This window comes from Gouania willdenowi, chromosome 22, assembly GCF_900634775.1.
Source record: "Gouania willdenowi chromosome 22, fGouWil2.1, whole genome shotgun sequence".
NCBI lineage: Eukaryota > Metazoa > Chordata > Actinopteri > Blenniiformes > Gobiesocidae > Gouania > Gouania willdenowi.
Genome location: NC_041065.1, coordinates 21,311,827 through 21,333,133, shown reverse-complemented (window position 1 = coordinate 21,333,133; position 21,307 = coordinate 21,311,827).

Here is a 21,307-nt window from a genome sequence, read left to right as displayed (position 1 = left end):
TTTTACTCTGCCATCTCACGAGCACTGAAAATTGATTGGATTCTCACTCCATCAAAGTTCCTCAATCAATAAACATCCAAGCAGGCATGCTTCAGTCCAATTTATGCAGAGTCAGAATGGGGAAACAAGAGAAAACAGTTGACAGGTGAGAAACGCAGGTGTCTGCAACTGAAAGGCAAGAGCCGAATTGCAGCATTAAGTCATGAGAGAGTATAATAAACATTTGATAACAAAAAAAACAAAACAAAAAAAAAACACTGAAGGCTTTTGCACAACTATGTTGGTTTGTGAGAGAAGACACATGTGAGAAACAAGCTAAAGAGCTCTGCAATAATGACTTTACTTGTGTTTTCTCAAAGTACAGACAAAAGACTTAGTCAAGCTCGGATGTGCTCGCCTGTTTATTGTTGCCCCGCTTGTTTATTGTCATGCAGAAGGCAGAGGAGGTATTAAAGGCAGATTTCGCCCTTATTTCAAAATGTGGTGCTGAAGATTAGAGCTTTTGCCAAACACTGTGGAAACACTTAATTGATTTCCTTTGGACTGTTTACCTCTACTGTAGCCCTCCTCAAGCCCAGCACTTGCTCACGCACACACACACACACACACACACACACACAAACCCACCAAAGCCCCATTTACGCCAACACAGGCCTGCCAAGAGCCTCATTAGTATTCACAGCAGTGGCATTTGCCAGCCTGAGGGTTGCCGTGGTGATGCTGCCCACACAAGTGATGATAAATGGTGCTTTCAGCCTCCCTGCCTTCCACAGAGCTGAGTAGGGAGCTGAGGAGTTGCTGGCAGGAAACCAGCCACAGCCTATCCACTGCTAGCAGAGGCCTCCTCCTCCCATAATGCCGGGCAACTGACGCATGACTACACAAGCCCAGGGCTTCTTGAAGGCTTTGGGGTGCAGGGGATTGGTGGGTAAGAAGGGTTTGGTACCGTATGTGCTGCGTGGATGGGCCTGTGTGCATGTGTGTGTGTTTAAGTGAGGCAAAAAAACGAGGGCATGTTGGGAAGAAGTGTGTGCTTGAACTTGTTGGCTAGAAACGTGATGTCAGCTTCAGTGTTTCTAGGGTGGGTTTTGTTCCCTGGACTTTTCTATTTTTGGGATTAGCTGAAGACATGTTGGGTTACAATTGTTGAAATAAAGAATTATATTTGGGGTGAAAACTTTCTTTGCAGATAAAAGTCTTGAAGAACTTTTGATTAAATATTTGTAAATAGTTTTTTCAGATAATGCTAATAAGAACTCAACAAGTCTTTAAACATAAAGGCTTGTTTTATTGCAGTAAAAGAAAGTTTAATGCCAGAAGCCTAAATTAGATAGAAATACATAATTGATTTAACGTTTTTAACTCAATCAAACATAGCAGGTTACGCTATGAACATTTCTCTTATAAACCGGCGTAACATACTAGTTTTTGTTGCTTCAGTATTGCAGCAAGAGCCCTGAATGATGCTCAACAAAAACAAGAGTGAAGGTATTCATCTTACGTGCCGTTTCCCCCAGAGCCAACACACATACAGATGTGTAAGCCATAAGGATGAGGAGGCTGTTCCAAAATCCCCCTGATCCTTGTTAAACACTGAGACGTTATTCCCACATTATTGTGCGCCGATACGTAACGCATTAAGGGCCCGGCTGATTTAAAGTCACACAGTGTGTTATTAGATAACGTCTCTATTCACCTGTGGTTTATACACTATATTTAACAACAACAACAGCAGCATTTGTGTGTTGGCTTCAATTAAACAGTATTAACTTATTCTGTCAGTGCCCGTAAGCCTGGATTTTTCTTTAACTTATAGGCAAACAATTAATTTGCAATACCTTTATGAAAATGTAAATATTGAACATAGAGGTGTAGGATTATTAATAGTTGTACTCCATAATGTGCTGATAAATACAAAAAAATATATAAAGATGGAATAATAGCTTAGGCTTTATTTAACTATATTTTATTTTTTATTCTAAGCCAAATTAAACATCTTTCCCAGCAGTGGACAAATTAAATCTGTTTGGGAGTCAGCCCACAGCTGGTTTCTTCTAACAAAATGCTACTCTGGTATTCACAGCACGATCGCATTGCGCTCTTCATCTTCTTTTTTTCTAATAAGTTGGAAATTGAGCAGTGAGCCTGTCCGATCAAATTGCAGTAATTCTTGCACAGACCATGAGCCAAGCACTTCTCGCCTGAACTTGGGGAAGGTGGGCCCCTTCAAAACATGGCCTGACCCTTCCAGAATCAAGCCTGATTACCCATCTCTAGGACACTAAGAATAACTTCAAAAGGAACAGGGGACAATCCTGGGTTGGGGTGGTGTATTGTGGTGTGGTTATGGAGGGTGGGGTGCTGTTCAGAAACCTCACATCCAGCACTGTAGCGGCTTTGGGCTGACTGAACTAGTCTCAAGCCGGGGGGGCCGGGGCTATTAAAAGATAAATGTATTTCTGTGTTGCATTATTCATGAGGTGATGGGTGGGGGGGGGGGGGGGGGGAGCAGGGAGCCAGAGGCTTAGCCCAGCAGCAGCTCCCTTCTACGCTTCATCACGGCCGAGGCCCCCACTGCACCCACGCCCTGAATCAGAAGAGGGTGAGAGGGGTGCAGGTGGGGGAATAGCGAGATGGGTGACAGCTGTGTGGATTGACATGGAGATAGAGAGATAATGCAAAACTCTGCATTTTCACACACGTCAGAGGTCATAATTACACACCACTCCACAGCTGCACATACAGTAATACAAAGTTATTTGCACACATTCATATTGATTATATCTATTATATGGTAAAATCCTTCTTTTTTTTTTTTTTACACAGTTATATTTGAACTGTGTGTGAATGCGTGAAACAAACAAAAATTGTAGAAAATATAGATAAATTATGTGATTACATTATACCCATCACATTTAATACAACTGGATTAATAAGTAGTCGATGCTAAAGTAGTAGAAATTTTATTAGGGAGAACAAAGAGTACAATTCTTTTAGACTAGCACTTGTGTCTGTTTATCTTCCCCTAAATCATGCACACTCACACACACACACACACACACACACACACACACACACACACACACACACACACACACACACACACACACACATATACACACTCAACCTGGGTGAGACTGTGTTGCTGGAAAGCCCTCTCAGTGGCTGATTAAGTAAAGGGTTTGGGCAAATAATTTGGGGACTTATTGGACTTCTACGCCAGAATGAATGGTGGAGTGAGCTTTTGTCCGACTCATCTCTGATTTGTGAGAAAAGCAGATTAGGACGACCCCAGTGTCACTCATTTGGAGATGAGTCACTGTTTAGAAAAGCCAAACACACTGGAGAGAATGTCAAACAGCACAGACGGCTAAGCCTCTATTTACCGCTGTGTTACACGACAAAGAAGTATCTTTTTTCACATTTGTTTTCTCAAATAAATGAATACTTGTTACTTCACAATAAATTATTACATGTTTCAAGACCAGGTTGTGTTTTAATTTAATGCTTTTAAAAAGATTTTTGTGGTTATAACTGAACACACACTGTGTTTTTTTATTACATATTTTTTTATCTATAACATAGTGTGGATCTATTCAAAAGAACAAATAAATAGTGGGAGCTGATGAACTTATTAAAAGGTGTTTTCCTTTCTTTGCAAGTGTTCCCAATTGCTTGTATTTACAAATCAAAGACACCTTATACTGGCATAAAATGCACACTAATGCTGGGGAGGAAAGACGTACTCTGCAGTGGAGTGGAGGGTGGTCTGAACACATCGGTACTCATGATTCCATGCTGGGATCATTTGTTTCCACACAAGAGGGCACAGGGGTGGGAAACAGCGGGGAATAGGAGACAGCTGAGGAAATGTTGGAAGTTGGTGAAGGCAGAGCAAAAGCTGCTGATGAAATGTTTGTGTGCACTCGGACGGACGAGTGTGTTTTATCTGTGTACTTGTTTATGTGGATTGCTATTCTTGCTCGGCCACTTTTACGTGCCGTGGCTTGAATTAGACACAAGAGACAAAAGGCTTCATATTTGTGCTTGCGTGTCAAGGATTACTTGTTCTATTGAATGTGCCCCCTATTATCTGCTTATCACTCTCTGTGCTCTTTAATCTCTTTCTTGTCTCTGCTCAATGGCTTCCTCTCACTGTCTCCCCATAACAAATGTAGCCTTTCTACCCCTTCTATTTTTCAACACTTACAGAACTGAAAAGGGCCCTGGCCTGGTCTGGGCCACCTGGAAGCACCAGTTGAAGCTTTCTTTCCCAGGCCTGGCTCCCTGCCACCAGCTAGCTGTAGCATTGTGAGCGGCCCATGTCAGTTAATTCCATGCATAGCAATTGTTGCTGGGCACTATTTACAGCCACCTCCTACCCCGCCTGGGGTAGCCTCTCCGATTGTCCCGGGGCCTCCCTTGTTTAATACTGTTTTGCAAGTTATTAAGCCCTGGAAGTCCATTAATCACAGTTCACGGGCTGTGTAAGCCCACACAAGGCAGGCAGGGGTGGGGGATGGGAAGGCACACTCGCTATCCTCAATGGGCTTAGACGGTGGTCCATTCAGATCCCTAACGAGATCATTACCACTAACTAAATACAAACCTGACCCTGCGACCTGCTGGGAAATTACGTAGGAGCTCCCCAGTACAAGACATTAATATACACCCTCCTCCCCACCCGCCTTCCAACCAACCTCCATCTCCACCCCTCCCATTTTCGTGCAACAGTGTGTAAACGCCCAACCCCAAAGTTTCTTGAAGCAACCCAACCCCACTCCCCAACCGGCCTCCCACCCGGCCTCTTGTCCATTCTCACTTTCTTGCCAATGGACAGAAAACTAAACCTGTCATCAAAAGGAGCCTAATCACTGCTGTGATTGTGGTAAACCAAGCCTGACAGACATTATACTGAGGCCTCAATGGCTACATCAGTGCCACCTCCCTGGAAACCCCCCATCACCACCACCCTCTGTCTTTCTCTCTGTTTCCCCCAACACTCTCTCTTTTTACTAGGCCTCCAGCCAATGAGCAACACACACCCGGGGGCTTTTCAGATTACTTGACACAGTGTGTCCACTTTTGGGAGGGAGACCACCTGGTAAGATCATTTTAATACAAAACCAGTTTGGTCTTCTCTCTCGCTCTCGCTTCTCCCCGACTTCCCTAATTCCTCCTCTCAAGCCAAGCTACCACCCTGAATTCTGTCTAATCCAGTGACCGCCACAGAACATTCCTGGTTTTACACTCCTCGGAAGAGGCTGGATTTGGGTGGATTACATGCCTACAGATGTGTTTGGTGGCAACACCGACTGGAAGTGGAAGGAAGATGTGGCCATCACAGTGAAAAGTAGGAGAGGATGCAAGGAACGGTAATTGCAACGTGTGCGACATATAACCTTATATAATATCAAATCAAGGGTTAGGTAATTTCTTCCTGCATTTCTGCCTTGCAGTTCAAAGAAGTCCCCTTTGGCGATAGTGTGGTTACTACGTGGCTCAGGAAATGATGGTGGGAGGTTAACAGGGATGACAAAGTGGGAATGAAGGACGTGGGTGGATGGAAAGGTTGGTGTTGGGGGTTTCTGCACTGACTTTCACTTTAGCCCCTCAGCCTATAGTAAGATGTTGTCACTTTCACCATCTCAAGTGTTGCCACTTCAGATGCCGGAGCTTAGTATTCGCAACGGGCTCTCAGGGGCCAAGTGGAGGGAGGGAGAGAGGGCAAGAGGGAGGAAGTCTGGGAAGATTTCCGTTTTGAACAAGAACAACTTTGTCACACTGTCACCTGACTACCATGGCACCCCCTTTTCAATGTTTCCCCACTTTCCTGTCTCCTCTTTGCTCCTTTCGTGCAAGATTTTCTTGAACCGCCTCTCTTTCTCTTTTTCAAGAACTCTTTAAAAGCAGAATTTCCGCCCTGAATTCATTTGCCAGTTTAATTGATTGTACCTCACAGCCTTTTGAGTTTTCCGGGTGAGGTGCCAAACCATTTCACTCTGTGTGTTTTTTTCCTTCTACGTTATCACAAGGGATGCTTAAACAGCCTGTGGAATTGTAGATGTGCATATTTTAATTTAGGTGTAATATCCCCCACTTTAATCCTTGATAAGATCTCAATTGTTTCATGATGCGAAATGGAGATGCGGCGCCAACCGAAGCTGATTTAAATGGAAATCTTAATTCACCTGGATATTATCCTTCAGTGAAATATAATCACTGACTGAATCATTGGGTGCAATGGTAAATTCCTAGTTGACTCTTAATGAGTGTTGTGAAATATATGCTTTAGTGTAGATACAGAGATTAGAAAGTGTAGCTCAAACCATTTAGAAAAAAAAATCTGAAACTCGTGAGCATGACCACACGCAAACATGCTAATAGTTTTTCAAATTATCCACTCTGGAAATGACAACTGTAAATACAAAATTACTCACAATATCGTGCAGCATTGGCGGGCTGTGGAGTGTCTACCTGGCGCTGCATTGATTGTTCCTCAACACTGACCAATTGTAAAATCATAACCATGATCTCTGGCACGACAAGTGATTTTAACTTTGGTCCGCCCCCGCACCCAGTTACAGATCAGCTACCCTGCGTAAACAAAAACATTAGGAGAGCGTTCCACATTTAAGAGCACGCTAATTACAGTCATTCCTATCTCAAGTACTTTCTACTGCAATTTGCTCAGATCACCAAACCTCCAATCCCTCTCATGTAAACAAATAAACTCTCATGCAATAAAGAGATAAAGCGGAATAGACACTGGCACTATCAGAACTAGCTGGGGCCACTGTGTTTGAAGTAGGCTTCAAATAGTATCATACTTCTCTACAGCGTGGAGCCCTAGTGTTGTGTACATCCCTAGTGAGGAATAATTACAAGGATTGTTATCACTGTAGTTCGAAAAGCAAACAATTTTCAACTTACTTTGCAGGGACAAAATAGAGATGAATGCAACTGATGACTGTAGTTGGGTAATAGTTATAACCCGACAAAAAATCAATTACATTTTTCTCGACTAAAACTCACCACCCCTTATCCTGCACACAATAACTTTTCAATTACAGCTATGATTTTCAGATTTCCTGAAATTTATATAATATATAAAACAGGAAATATATAAAACCCTGGGCTCTTTAATGCTCAGCTTGGTCATTATTAAACTAATTAATTAAATGCGGACATAAATGTTGATTATGTGGCCCTCGGATCAGATACAATCTCATTTTTGTGGCCCGGCTGTGATAATAATTGCCCATCTCTGTCCTAAAGCAAAATGGAAGTGTATTTCCAGGCAAACACAAAGACAAAAGACTCACTCTTATGAACAAATGAAAAAAAAGGATATAGTACATGTCTTTGGGCAATTTGATGGCGCACTCCTATTCATCAGCTGAGCCAGGCCTGTGGTCTAAAGTGGAGGAGAAACCACAGGACCAGGAGCTTACATTCATAATATGCATGAGGAACACCGTATTGAAGATAGAGAGAACATGCAAAGTCTGCAGAGATTCCAGAGCTGGAAGTTGAACGCACAGCTTTAAGATGAGCCTGGAACTTTAATCTGCAGGTGCAGACTTAAAATAAATTTTTTATCCCCATTGATAACAATACAGTAGGTCCAAATGGACAACCCCATTTTTGCAAAAAATCACAGTCAAATGTCAAACCAGATCAGATCTGGATGAAACCGAGAAATTATGGAATTTTTTGAGTTTCACCTATGATGACATATAATTATCAAATTTCCATCTTGATTTGAGAGAATCTTACAAGTTAAGTTCCTCCAAACACAGCCATTGTCCGAACACTCAATCCTTCCTGTTAATACGCCCAAAAATGAGTTAATAACCCATGCTCATGTTTGTTTTCAACCTCTCACCTTGACCTATAGACAGCGATGCCAATCCGCTGCAGCAGACAGAGGTGGAGGCTGAATGTCACTGCAGCCCTCTCCACCCCTCCAGGTGAGTGTGTTTCCCCAGCAGTGGAGGAAATGAAGCAAAAAGTGATGGAGTGTTTGTTTTCTGACATTTTGTCGCTCTGCAGCCTCATCAGTGCTGAGCCTCGCAGACGTCAAGTGTTAATTTAGGGCTCATGCCGAGCGTGAGCCTCACTATGGCGAGGATTGGAGGAGGGAGGTGAGCTCTTGCAGAAAATGACCCTTCTGGTCTGATTGTCTTCTGGCCTGCAGACTGGTGCTGAGAGGAAAAACAAAGACATGAGGAGAGAGAGGGAGAGAGGTGGCTGAGAGCTAATGCACCTAGCAGCAATTAGAGAGGCTTACCTGCCGATGTGAGCACAGCACGCAAACACACACACAGTCAAATACACACTGCAAAGTGGCCTCCTCTTTCGCACACTCCAGCCTTTCCCAAATACACACCAGCTGATGTCAGCACACACACTGAACAAATGAACTACTGGCTCCTTTAGGAGGAAACTATTTACCAAACCAACACACACACTTACACACATTTAGCCAAGTGATTAATTGGCCTGAGCTGACAACAGTGCAACCCTTTGTTCTGTGAAACTTAAACAAAAAACACAACTCTCTATAGATTACAGCAGCACATTAACCACAGAGTGAACCGCGAAATTGCTTTTCCCTTCCTGCTGTAGGGTCAGTGTCAGTCCTGGAAAGCGGAGGGCAGATGAGATGTTACATCACCGATTGCAAAGCAGGCCATGTTCACACAAACAGCTTTTAAGGAAGATGCAAATTCATCAGGTGGCAATCGAACCAAAAATAAGCCATTATGACCAGTCAAGAGGCTCTGGTTTGTTTTAATGGGAAATTGAAGTAGATTAGACGAGCAAAAGAATATAAGGAAACATCTTTCAAGATAATGCACACAATTAAATAGCAGCACCCACAATGAGCTAATTAAAAAACATGCTGTAAATATATTCATAGTAATGCTGTTGTGATGCTGTGGATCCCATTAGATTGCTAAATGAAGTGCCTGCTGAGCGTAGACTTCCACCAACTGAAAGATGCTGGACGTGAACATTTTTTATCAGATGAATTGATAGTATTGGTGTCATCGATATATGAATTGAAGAACTGCTCGAGAAAAAAAGATGTAAAAGGTTGAAATTGCCTCTTGAATATTTGTTTTCATCTCCACTGTAAACACTCGGGACGGATTCACTGAAGGTTTAGGGGTATTAAAACGTGTGCAAATGTCATTCCACGCGCTAATGAGCTATACAAACCCTACGGAATCAGGAATGCACGGCTGCTTTACGTCGCAATGCGCCCTCAATCCATTTAGAGTGTTTCCCTTGAATTAATATGTATAGTAGGCGGAGCTCACAAGGCGAGCAAAAAAATGGGAGGAGGACATGCAAATAAATGAACGCAGTGGGCGCAATGCAATTCATCATATCTGGAACTGTTTGCGGTGATTGTTTTATGTGCCGAAAATAGTACGACTGACAAGCAGGTGCAAACACACACGCAGAGATCCGCTGCACTGATTAAACAAGGAAAAAAATACTCCAGTTAACCTTTTTAGTATAAGAAAATAATTTAAATGAAATAATAGTCAATATCAACGTGTGTGTGTGTGTGTGTGTGTGTGTGTGTGTGTGTGTGTGTGTGTGTGTGTGTGTGTGTGTGTGTGTGTGTGTGTGTGTGTGTGTGTGTGTGTGTGTGTGTGTGTGTGTGTGTGTGTGTGTGTGTGTGTGTGTGTGTGTGTGTGTGTGTGTGCGTGCGTGCGTGCGTGCGTGCGTGCGTGCGTGCGTGCGTGTGTGTGTGAGGATGCTGGATAGATGGAGAGATCCATGGATGTCGCTCTGGACGCACCGCTCCGATGAGTTCCTGTGTCTTTCTCTCCATGTTTTGACCGTCAAGCTCTCGGTAGGAGCGTTAGGCCAGAATCAGCTGAGCAGCATGCATCATTTACACAGCGATGGCACAATATTTACAAATGAGAGCGTGCGTGACGACTCAGGAGCCAGACCTTCCGGTTGATGGTCAGTATATCATCTTCAAATGGTGCAGACTGATTGACAGACTGTGTTGCTGCATTACCTCGGATCAATGGCAGATCAATAGGATGGCTTATGTCCAAATCTGCCTATTTTTCATGAACTGATCAGAGCACAGTTACATTAATTAACGGAGCAGCCACAATAAATTAGGTGGGAAAAATATCATTAGGTTTTAAAGTTGTTTTTAAAATGTTTTTTTATTATTTGTTTAGTTTTCTACATTATTAAATGTTCATGCAGAAGACAGAGAAGTCCATCTTCCTCCAATTTAACTTCCTCAAATGTCATTATGTGCTTCTGTGCGCCTCATGTCTCCACATTGAATGAGCAAAATGCTCATTTAAATAGGGTGGTCTGCGAGTGGGGAAACTGCGTCACCAAAGGATTTAGGGGCGCACCTGGTTTACCACCCTTTATTACAGATCTTAGTGAATCCGCCTCTCAGTTTGTTGACATTTTCCCGTATTTGCATTGTGGGATGTGAAGTCGCAGGAACGGGTGCAAAGAAGTGTTTTTACTTCATTCTGATAACGCAAGGAATACTGGGAACAAACTAGAACAAAAACAGTGTCAAGTGAATCACTGTCCTCCTTGTCTGGCAAAAAACCCAAACAATCACAGTAAGAATGTAATAAAACTCCTCTAGATATCCTGTTATGGGACTTCACATCCCACAATGCATTGCACGGAAATGTCAACAAGCAGAGAGTTTACGATTGAGATGAAAACAAACTTTGAAGCAGCAATTTTGACCTTTTGCTTTTTTTTTTTTTTTTACAGTGTATGATGTTCGATTCATTGATCACTATGAGGCGTACACTATGATTTTATCCTATTAAAAATGATCGTAGCAGCTTTAATAACAAACCCAGTCTACATTGCAACCGTGTATTTCAAGTGGTGAAATTATAAACCTAGACTGGTGGCTTTTATGTGCTTTTTAAAGTAACTTTCCAAATGGATTTGGTGCATTCCACTTTTTTTTATGGCAATTAAAAACAGTAAAAAAAAAAAACATTTCTGAGTCAAATTATAGGTTTTCAAATCTTAATGACCTAAAATGTGTGGCTAATAAACTATCAACTTATGGCTAGAATGATCAGTATCTTGTGAATTTTTGCAATGCCTTCTTTCCACTTAAATGAACTTTAAGCTATTTTTCCGCACTCGTCACTTGACATAAATCTGTTACATCTTACAGGTCAATAGAAACAATTAATTTCTCCACGTTAATGTGTATCCAAATTTACAGTATGTTATGGTGCTCTATTTTATTTTTAGGACATTGCACAAGTCACCCATGCAGAGGCAGAATAACAAACAACTTTTGACCAAAGCCATGATGATCTTCATTGATATTTTCCTTAACAAAGATGGACAAAAGACTAAAATGAATAATTACTCATTTCTTTCAGGTGCAAATTTTGGCTGAGACATGACGATCGAGCCAATCAAAAGTAATAAATAAATCAATTTGAAGCAAGCCTTGGTGGACTTGGCCTAGTTGCTGGAGGACAGTAGTGGTTAATATGTAAATACAAGTGACATTATTCACCTAAATCCCCTAGAGATGTAGTTGACTAGAATCTTTGTGTATTCAGATGACAGAAATTACATTAAAAAACATGAGGACTAAATTATCAATAAAATAATATCTTTGTTCGGAGATAGCAACTAATCCTGAATAAATAATTTGCCGTCAAAAAGGACATTTGATTGACAGTCTGTAATGGATCTGTAGTCTTAACATAGCCGTAGGCTGATGTGCTGGAAGCAAGCAGGCATAACACTATTATTCCAACTTATCCTGAGGAATAAGTCCAGGCAGCCAGGAGCACAGTGGGAGACTAATAGACTCGCCCAGAGGAGCCCCTCCTGAAGCTTGATGCATTGTGTCAAGGCCTTGTCTACTTCACGCACATTAGGGATCACATGCCACAATTTCACACTACAGCAGGGGTACCGCCCCCATCGTATGCCCAGACCGGCTCGTGATGGATAGTGTTGACAGTTACAAGCCGGGTCCCAAGTGGAACAACACAAAGGTGAAGGTTGAAGCTGCCAGTGTGGTCCGCTTCATAATGAAAGGTCTCCATGGTAGGAAAGCACTGTTTATGCTTAACACTAAGTATGTGGTGTGTTGTCGGGCTTTTGCCATTTGAAGCCTTTTGTATGACTACCACTGTTGGTAATCAACATTGTTGTAGTCTTCTTTGGGGCAAACATGTAGAAGATGATAAAGAAACAGAAAAGACTGATCCTTATGATACCAAAAGGTATTTATTATTATAAAAGAATTAAAGACAATAATCCAATGACTGTTTACCCCAAATATAATTTTTTTTTTTTACATCAAAATATGAATTTCATAATCCTCATAACAAAGTGTCATTTTTGACACTTTGTTGTGCCAAATTCATGTATTTTTATATTTTCAAATCATATATTAAACTGCCATTTTTGCTTTATCCTTGGTGTTATTTAGGCATATTTCATTTCTGACAGACAATTTCCTAGTATCTTCTCAAAATGCCTCGATCCTCAGTAAACATATGGTTTCTGTCTATAAGTCGTGTATGACAAATGCCCAAATCCAAGTCCGAACTCAACCATCTAACCTTTATGTAATAATAACACCCCACGAGCCTGGAAGAAGGAACAAGTGGGTGAGAAAATGTAAACATGCAACAGTTTTTTTTTTTTTTGCATTTTTCTCAAAATTACTTTTGTTACAAGGGTGACTAAATATTCCTCTGTTTTTTACGGTGTTTTTTGGTTGTTTTGGTGTAAACATTCAACAGTTCTTTTTGTGTTTTTCTCAAAGTTACTTTTGCTACGAGGGGAACTAAATATTCCCATGTTTTCTATTTTCTAAGGTGTTTCTTTAGTTCTGCCATGATGGAGTGAGAACGTAAGCTTTGCATAAAAGAACTGCCTTGTTTCTACATCAGCGGCTGTAGTATCCTGTGACGCATCACTCAAGAAGTGAAGAACAAAACAGTCGCTCCCGCCGCAGTGTCCTGCAGGAGTGAATTTTTTTCAATCTAGTACTTCAGGTTGAAGAAATTTCTCCTGTCATTTCCCTCCAGTACTTCAGTGTAATTCTTTCTTTTCCTCTCCCCTCCATTTTTCCCCCAGCGACTGCAGTATGTGGCGGACTGAATTGTGTGTTATTACCCAGCAGGAGACAATATCATTACCACATATTTGCTGTCAAGGGTCTGCAAAGAATGGTGCTGTCTTGGGCCTCAGTGATCTAACAACCTCACACAGGGCCCAGAATTACCCACTTCTGACTCGGGGAAGTCAAACACTGCCAGTTGGAGAAGGCAGTGAACAAAAGAGAGGTAACCTCACTCTCTCTGACTCTCTCCTTTACCAACACAACTTCATCCTTTTCCCTCTCTCCCTCCTAGAGGCAGATGGGGACACACCTCCTCTGCACCATACATAGCGTGCTATTCTTTCCGCCCGCTTCGATTGAAATATATGTTTAGTTCAAGTGCTGAATGACACAAGACCCAGGTCAAAAGTGGACAGGGAGTGTTGGAGTCTGTCATTTCAGACACAGAGACAAATTGCAATCTCTAAGGAGTTCTGTAAGAGCTGGATGAGTATGTAATTACCAGCACTTGTAGGAACTTCTTTGACGCATATAGGATATACAGAAATAGAAAGTCACACAGTTAATAGCAGAAGTATTGTTACTTTTTCCCAGTTTTTTCCGTTAACATACCTCATTTTTGTGAGAAAGTTTCCGAATTTGAAATGGTTCACGCAGATACATCGTGTAATGTCTGAGGGAAATAACTTCAGAATGGACAAACAATCTCTTTTTCGTGAAAACTACTATTCAGACTTTGTAACAATGTCTTTCTCATAAGACAAATAGAATTGCTATCATTTCCGCTGACAGCGTACAACAAACAGACCCAACATTTTATGCATACTGAGTGACAAAGCCATCTATTTTCCTTTCGGCAGAAAAAAAAAACAAAACAGCCAATACACACTCTGGCAATTGAACCACAAATGAGGAGTGAAAAATTCAAACTTCCTCTCCCATCCACTGTCATTTATACAAGTCATAGAAATATTTGATTGCTCTTGCATATCTCCTCGCGCTTAAGGAGGCAGCAAGCAATGCGCGTAAACAAAGTCTGGAACTTCATATGAGCCTATCATTTGGGAATCCAAGCGAATCAAGCTTGCCAACAATCAGGACAGGGGGAGGAAAAGCCCTACCTCTGTGAAGGTATAAACAGAGGCCCTTATTTAAGGTAAGATGTGGCTGTGCATTCTTGATACACCTCGTTGCGGAAACATGGCAAGTGTACTTGATTTTTCATGTCGACAGAACCTGGCTCTTGAGAAACACACTCTTGAGAAAATTCATATTCATGAATTAAGGATCCATAAAGTTAAATTATGAGCATGCAGCTACAAAGTACCGAGAGGAGGAATGTTTTCAATGTAGCAAACTGCTTTGATTACCGTGTGCTGAATGATCGTATTCGCAGTGTAAAAAAATAAATAATAACAAAATAAACCTCAGGTTTACTAGAATCCCTTACAGTTCCAGCGTGGCAATGACTCCCTTTCTAATTTGGATCCCCTACAATACTAGGTATACACCTCATTAACAGCATCAGTCTTTTGCAGGGCCACCACACAAAATTATGTGTTTTTAGAGAGTCAATGAAACCAAAATCCACTGTGTTGCCAGTAGACAGCAACAAACCTGTGTTTTAGTTGCACAGTAGTGGAACAAGCTGCTGATGAGGCTCAACCTGTCTGCTTAGATTACTCTGAAGAATTTCCAACCGTGGAATTTAAAGAGTAACTAAACCCCCAAACCACTTTTTTCTGCTGAATACAATTGCATTTGTGTATGAAGTAGTGCTGTAGTGTTTTAATTGTGCATGTTTAGTAAAATGTCAGTGTGACTGCACTCTATGGGTTGAAACCCAGCTATTACAATTCATTTTTGCTATTGGCTGAGAACAAGATCATGTGACATTTTGGGACCATCTTGTGTCACAAAACAAGCACTGTTAGTCCCGCCCCTTTTATAAAAACTAGCACATGTGGGCTCAACAATCTGAGGTGAGTAGGTTGGATTGAGAGAAGAGTGAATAGAGAGGTATAGTGAGTAATGAGTAGATAGTTAACATAGCATAGATTGTTTATTGGAGATTTTATAGTATAGACTGGGCGTGTCTTAACTGCTCCAGGAGCCCCGCCCGGAATCAAGGCATTTTTTTTTTCATCTTCCTGCTAGTGGCAGGTCAGGAGAAAGCAGGGGTTTACTTAAACTTCAAGTTAGTTAACTTGAATCATTGAAATATAAAATTGAAAAAATATATGAACAAGTATCTTTACATAAATATTATTTATATATAGTTATATATGTTTTTGACCCACGGCCCTGAAAAATGCAGCAAGCGGGTCAGAAAATGGATGGATAGATATCTTTTTGATAATAAGGAAAACTAATATTAATGATTTTAATGGCCTTGACTAAAAATTGATTTTTATTTTTATCCTTGATTTGGGTAAAGTTTTTTTAAAGCCTATTAATTTAATTCATTAATAAAGGCTTACCTGCACTCACATTATCCTCAGCCCAGCACAGTTCTCTCCAAAACATATACACATATTATCACATTATGGCTTAAGCATGATGCAACGTCAACATTGGACATTTGTTTGCGTGTGGTTGGAGCACTGCATTTGAAAACAAGCCTGTAAACATGCCTCACATTTTAATGACTGTGGGTTTTTTCAAATATTTTAGGAGAGATGCTCACCCAGTGCATACGTAACTATCACGTTTTGCACCATGCGTTCGTTACTGTGCATGAACAATCACGCATGCCAAGTGGCCGATCTGTTCTTCTTTTTTTCTTTTTTTTTTTTTTTAACAATTTTGTTCATTAGAATTTTGTACACAGGAAGGAAACAGGATCACAGTACTCGTGAATGACAGTGTTATAGAGTCAACATCAACAAACAACATTGGAACATGGTGGACAGCTTGGTCACAAATGCACAACAATCACAGTCCATGAAGCAGGGTAAACAAAAAAAACAAAAAAAGAATAGATAAATTAATCCAAGGTCTGTAGCCGATCTCTTCTATAAAGATTGTGTCGGCACTAGCCAATCAGGACCATTGGTGTTAAACGTGCTTAGTAAGGGTTTTGGTACAGGACGTTAGGTTCGGGTACAGGGTTGTGCATGGGTGAGTTCCCGGAACAGAACGAAAGTTGCATGTGTTTACTTCTGCCTTTAGCTACATCTGCAACCCGTGTACATTATGGCTAATGCTAGCGAGTAACCAGAGCTGGAGGACCCTCCCCTGTCGCTAAAGTCTCCTTCTTGGGAACACTTCGGCTTCTGGGTGAAACACTGCAACGGAGAAAGACCAGTGGATAAAACGAGGGCAGTGTGCCGACATTGTTCAGCTGAGATCGGGTATGTTTCCAGGAACATGAGGAACATGCTAACTCACTTGAAACGGCACCACCAGAGTACGAATATCACTGCGACAAGAAAGAAACCGTCCTTAGTGCAAACGCAGCTGACTTAGGCATTCAAGCAGCCTCTGCCTAGCAATTCAGATCTGGCCAAAGCAACTGCTATCAGAATCTTTATAGCAGTGGATAAAAGCTGTGAGCTTATTTCTATAATATTTAATGTATTTTTTTATTAGAGAATATTATTATTACCAGGCAACACTTTACAATAGTATTGTATTTTTTTTAACTTTATTTTCATATTCTGTATAATGTTAAATACATTGTTGGTTTACTAACATTGCGAATAAACAACAAGCAAATTTATGTTTTGCATTTTTATCCATACTGTACTGTAAATGAACTGAACCGAGGTACGTATCGAAGTGTGATTTTTGTGTATCGTTACACCCCTAGTGCTTAGTATTGGCACTGATTACCAGTGTGAGTATGTTCTCACCGTGAGTTACAATAACCCTTATTCTCTCACACCACAGTCATTATGGCATTGTAACCAGTCAATGCTGATGACCTTTCTATGTCACATTAATACGAGACAAACTACTGAGAACGATACAAAGAAGACATGCAGGAATAACCCAACATCTTTTGTCTCTGGGCTACATTTCTTTCCACTTATTAAATGATGCATGAAGCTCATCACCGGCAAGAATTTAATTTATGCAATCACCTTTCATTCACCATTTTGCAAGCTATATTCAAGATCATGTATCAGTCAACTGCAATATCAGCCACTGTATTAAATTTAAACAGTCACACCTTGCAAACAGAGAGCGCTCAAAGACATTAGCTGATGGGATGACACGATACCATGTTTAAACCGCTGGCACTAAATTAACCTGATCCTAATGGGATCTGAGATAGATAAGATAGAAAATTACTGTTTTCTTCCGAGGCGATATACAAAATGAAAAGTGCTACAAATTGATATCCGTTTCCTTCTCAGATGTCCTTCCCTCATCTACACATTTTCATAATTTGAGATGAGACGATATGACGTTTATCGTTCTTATCTTGGTACGTTCAGGAATTGTTGGAGAGGATATGATTAGCTGAACAAAAACATTAGAAATGTATTCTGTGAAAGATATTCTGTGTTGTTTTTTAAGGCAGAGAGGAGAGGTGCAGTACGGGCCAGGAAGTAGATACAATGGCAGTCAAATGCCTTCATTTGTTTCTCCTGCTCTGTCTCAAAATTATTTCAGAGCAGTCCAGAAAACCTATACATATCCAAAAACAGAAACAAACTATACATTCTTGCACACCTGTGCTTGCATGTGGACGTGAATAGCATTTCATTATTGCTTCTTGGATATTGAGGAAGACGGCCTCTAACCAATGGTGCAAGGAGTTCTCCAAAGCACAGTGTTTTGAACCAGTTAATGCACCATTACGTCTTTTAAAACAAGCTCAGTCCATTAGAGAATAAAAACAGATGTGGCTTTCTGGCCGTCAATGAGAGCCACTTAGAGGAAACAATGTCCTATTGAAGTCCACTAGTTTCCTCATCAATGAACATCAAAGATGAATGGGCTCTGCCCGACACTTTGTTTTGGCTCTGATACCCACAAAGCCTTGCTCAATATCCTCCGGTCCTGCTCTCCTGGGCTGCTCTAACAGGTGCAATGTTCTTCTGAATGCATCGTTTGACAAGACCCCGGATGGGCAACTGGTCGCTGTGTGGGAGGGATTGTACTTTTAGTCTACATCCTCCCCAATCTGTTCTACGATGAAAAACAATGTTTGTTTGGCCAAAGTCAAAGCCTTGGACTCTGAAGCTCATCCGTCTGTCTGCCCAGGCTTTCTCCCCTTTATTCCTGCCAGCCTTTTTTGTCCAAACTTCTACTCTTTGCAGCTCAATTGGAGAGGAGATAAAACAAGACCTAAGAGGATCTGATTCTGAGCCATTTCCCACAAGATGAATACAAACAGTTACTACAGCCAAATGTTTGGATAATGATGCAGTGGCTCAAGATAAGGAAGATGCCAGCGGAAAGAGCTTGGTTTATTTGATAATTGTTTTTTGCCTTCAAAACTGGCTATAAACCAAAATAAAGTTTGAATTCATCAACATGTATACTGAAAAGCTACTGAAAGTGGTTAGGGTGTTATTACCCTAACCCTTACCCTTTGGTGGTCCTGTCCTATTGTTTTAACCATTTAATAAGAGAATCCATAAAGGAGAGAAGGAAGAAATGATGGTGAAATGCTTTAATTTATTGAATGTGTTTTAGAATTGAAAATACATTTTCAATTAGTAATTATTTTTATTTTTGAATCAATTGCTAGACATTTAGGGCAACCCCATTTAAACTCCAGGCGACCCCACCTGGGGTTCCGACCCCAAGGTTGAAAAACACTGCTGGCCTTTCTTGCCTCACCATAACTGCCTGGAAACAGGCTAGATTAGGCTTTAGGCACTTGTTTTTTTTTATTTTACCTCTACACAATTAATTAAAAAAATGCCAAATCTAGTGTAAAAGTGAAGTAGGTGACAGCTTTTAACAGCTAGTCCTCACAATGGAAGCAGAAGAGACAGAAAAATTACTTTTTTTCATCTCTACTTGTGTTTAAAAGCCTAACACAACACATCTGAATCAGAAAGGATTTTATTTGCCAGGTACAGGTTAGAATAGTACAAGGAATTTACAGTAACTTGTTTGCAAGTGTAAAGTTTTCCTCTAGGTACACAGTTTCCTCCCACAGTCCAAAAACACACATATTTGATCATTTCAGTCTCTAAATGTATTAATCTGATAGAGCGCCAATTGATCCCGAGTGTTTCCTTCGTTATAAAAAAAACCTGCTTTGTTTTTACAACCATGTAACCATAATCTTTGTAAAGATGGAGGGATAAATGGATGAATTCATGAATATTGACAAGGATTAAGGCCTTTGATCTAGAAAGTCTTCATGAAACGTGTAGTCATTTGTTTATTTAAGTTTTCACCAAGTTCGAAGCAAAAATAAATGTGTTGCTGTCATTAAAGCAATCTAATAAACTCCAGCTATTTTTCATGAGAGCAAAATGTACATTTGTCACAGCAGACTTTGTGAAGTATGATAGCGGAGCTTCAAGATGAAGAATGAGAGCTGGGGCAAAAAAAAAAAAAACACAATCTCCAAACACTCGGTAAAGAAAAAACAACTGCCAGTCTCAAAAGTCAGGAAATGCAGATCTAACCTGATTATCATTCAAGTTACCCTTTAGATAGGAAAAAAAAAAGCTTAATTTCTCAGCTGTAAGAACTGTGTGTGTTTTGCTGCGTGTGATCGGTTCCTCACTACTTCATGGGGAGATTAGAGCTCCTCCACTCAGCGACACAGAAAGACCTTCAGTCTGGCAGGGAGAGAGGGGGGAGAGCCAGTGTTGAGGATTTTAATCTAAGAGTCACCGAAGATAAGATGCGATGGCAGATCAATATGTGCTCTATGGTGGCAGCTCCCTGAGAACTTGTCTCCCCGCCTGTGTACTAAGGAGACTTTACCCGCCGTGCCCTGTGGCTTCATTGCTCTACAGCTCGGCTATCTGTAGTGACTGTCTTTCAGTGACATCTCACACCGGGGCATGTTTAACCCACGACACCGAGCAGAACAGACGCTGAATATCTAAATAGGATCATCAAGAAATTCCACTGTGATAAATCTCTATAGGAATCACTCGGTTTGAATATTGGATATCACACCTCAGGGGGCGAGGCAGCCACGATAAGGGGTATTCAGAGAGGTGATTAGATAACGGGAAGTTAAATTCTTTTTTGATTGAGGGGGGGAGATGCATAGCAATGGTATATGCACTCTGTCGTGTCTCTGTGTGACTGAAGTAAAGTGTTTTGGGAACATTCAGGATGTCATTTTTACTTAATTTGCACTCCTTTGCATCGCTGTGGTGCTCAATCATCACAACCCAGTCAGATCAGATGAACCCGTCAGCGATCTGGCTCCACTTTTTATTTCTTTTTAAATAATAACAAATTGAAATTTTGGATTGCAAACACACCCCTGGAACAATTTATTTATTTTTTTTTTTTATTGCTGCAGCTCTTTCACTCTAAGTCATGGGTATTAAACTGGTTTTAGTTTAGGCCTAAATACGGAGCAGTTTGATGTGAGGTGGGCCGCATATTTTCAGATTTTAAAATAAGTATTTTCAACCTTAATGTGTCAGAATTTGCATTTCCACAAAATGCAAAAATTATATATATTAAATATGGAATTCACCAACAATACCCAAGCTATAAGTCATTGAAAATTGCAGGATTTTGGAGAAAATAAGAGTTATTTTAACAACTTGTGATTAAATAATGATTGTCCTCGTGATGTTTATGGAAAAAATAAGAGCCCTACAAATATTGTGGAGTACCCCCTTTTTCTTTTTTCTGAATCCAATTACCCCCATTGTCCGACTGCAACGTTTTGCTTAGAAAACTATTTAAAAACAACGATAGAACACGATGGAATGAACGAGTGATAACACACATTTTAAAGAATCTCATTTTGTAAATAAGTGGGAAAAAAAACAGTATTTATTGCAGTGGTTCCCAACCTTTTCTGGATCATGACAACAGTTTGATGTCAATATTTCTTTTTTGGAGAATTAGTTTTTCATCATGTTTGAGCTCAGATATTGTTTTTTTTTTTTTACTGCATTTTAGTTGAACTAGATTTATTTTTCACAAAGTAAAAATATAAAAATACAGTTGTTTAAGATTGTGTGTTGTTGTAATAGAAATGTAAAAAAAGAGTAACAATTTCAAAAA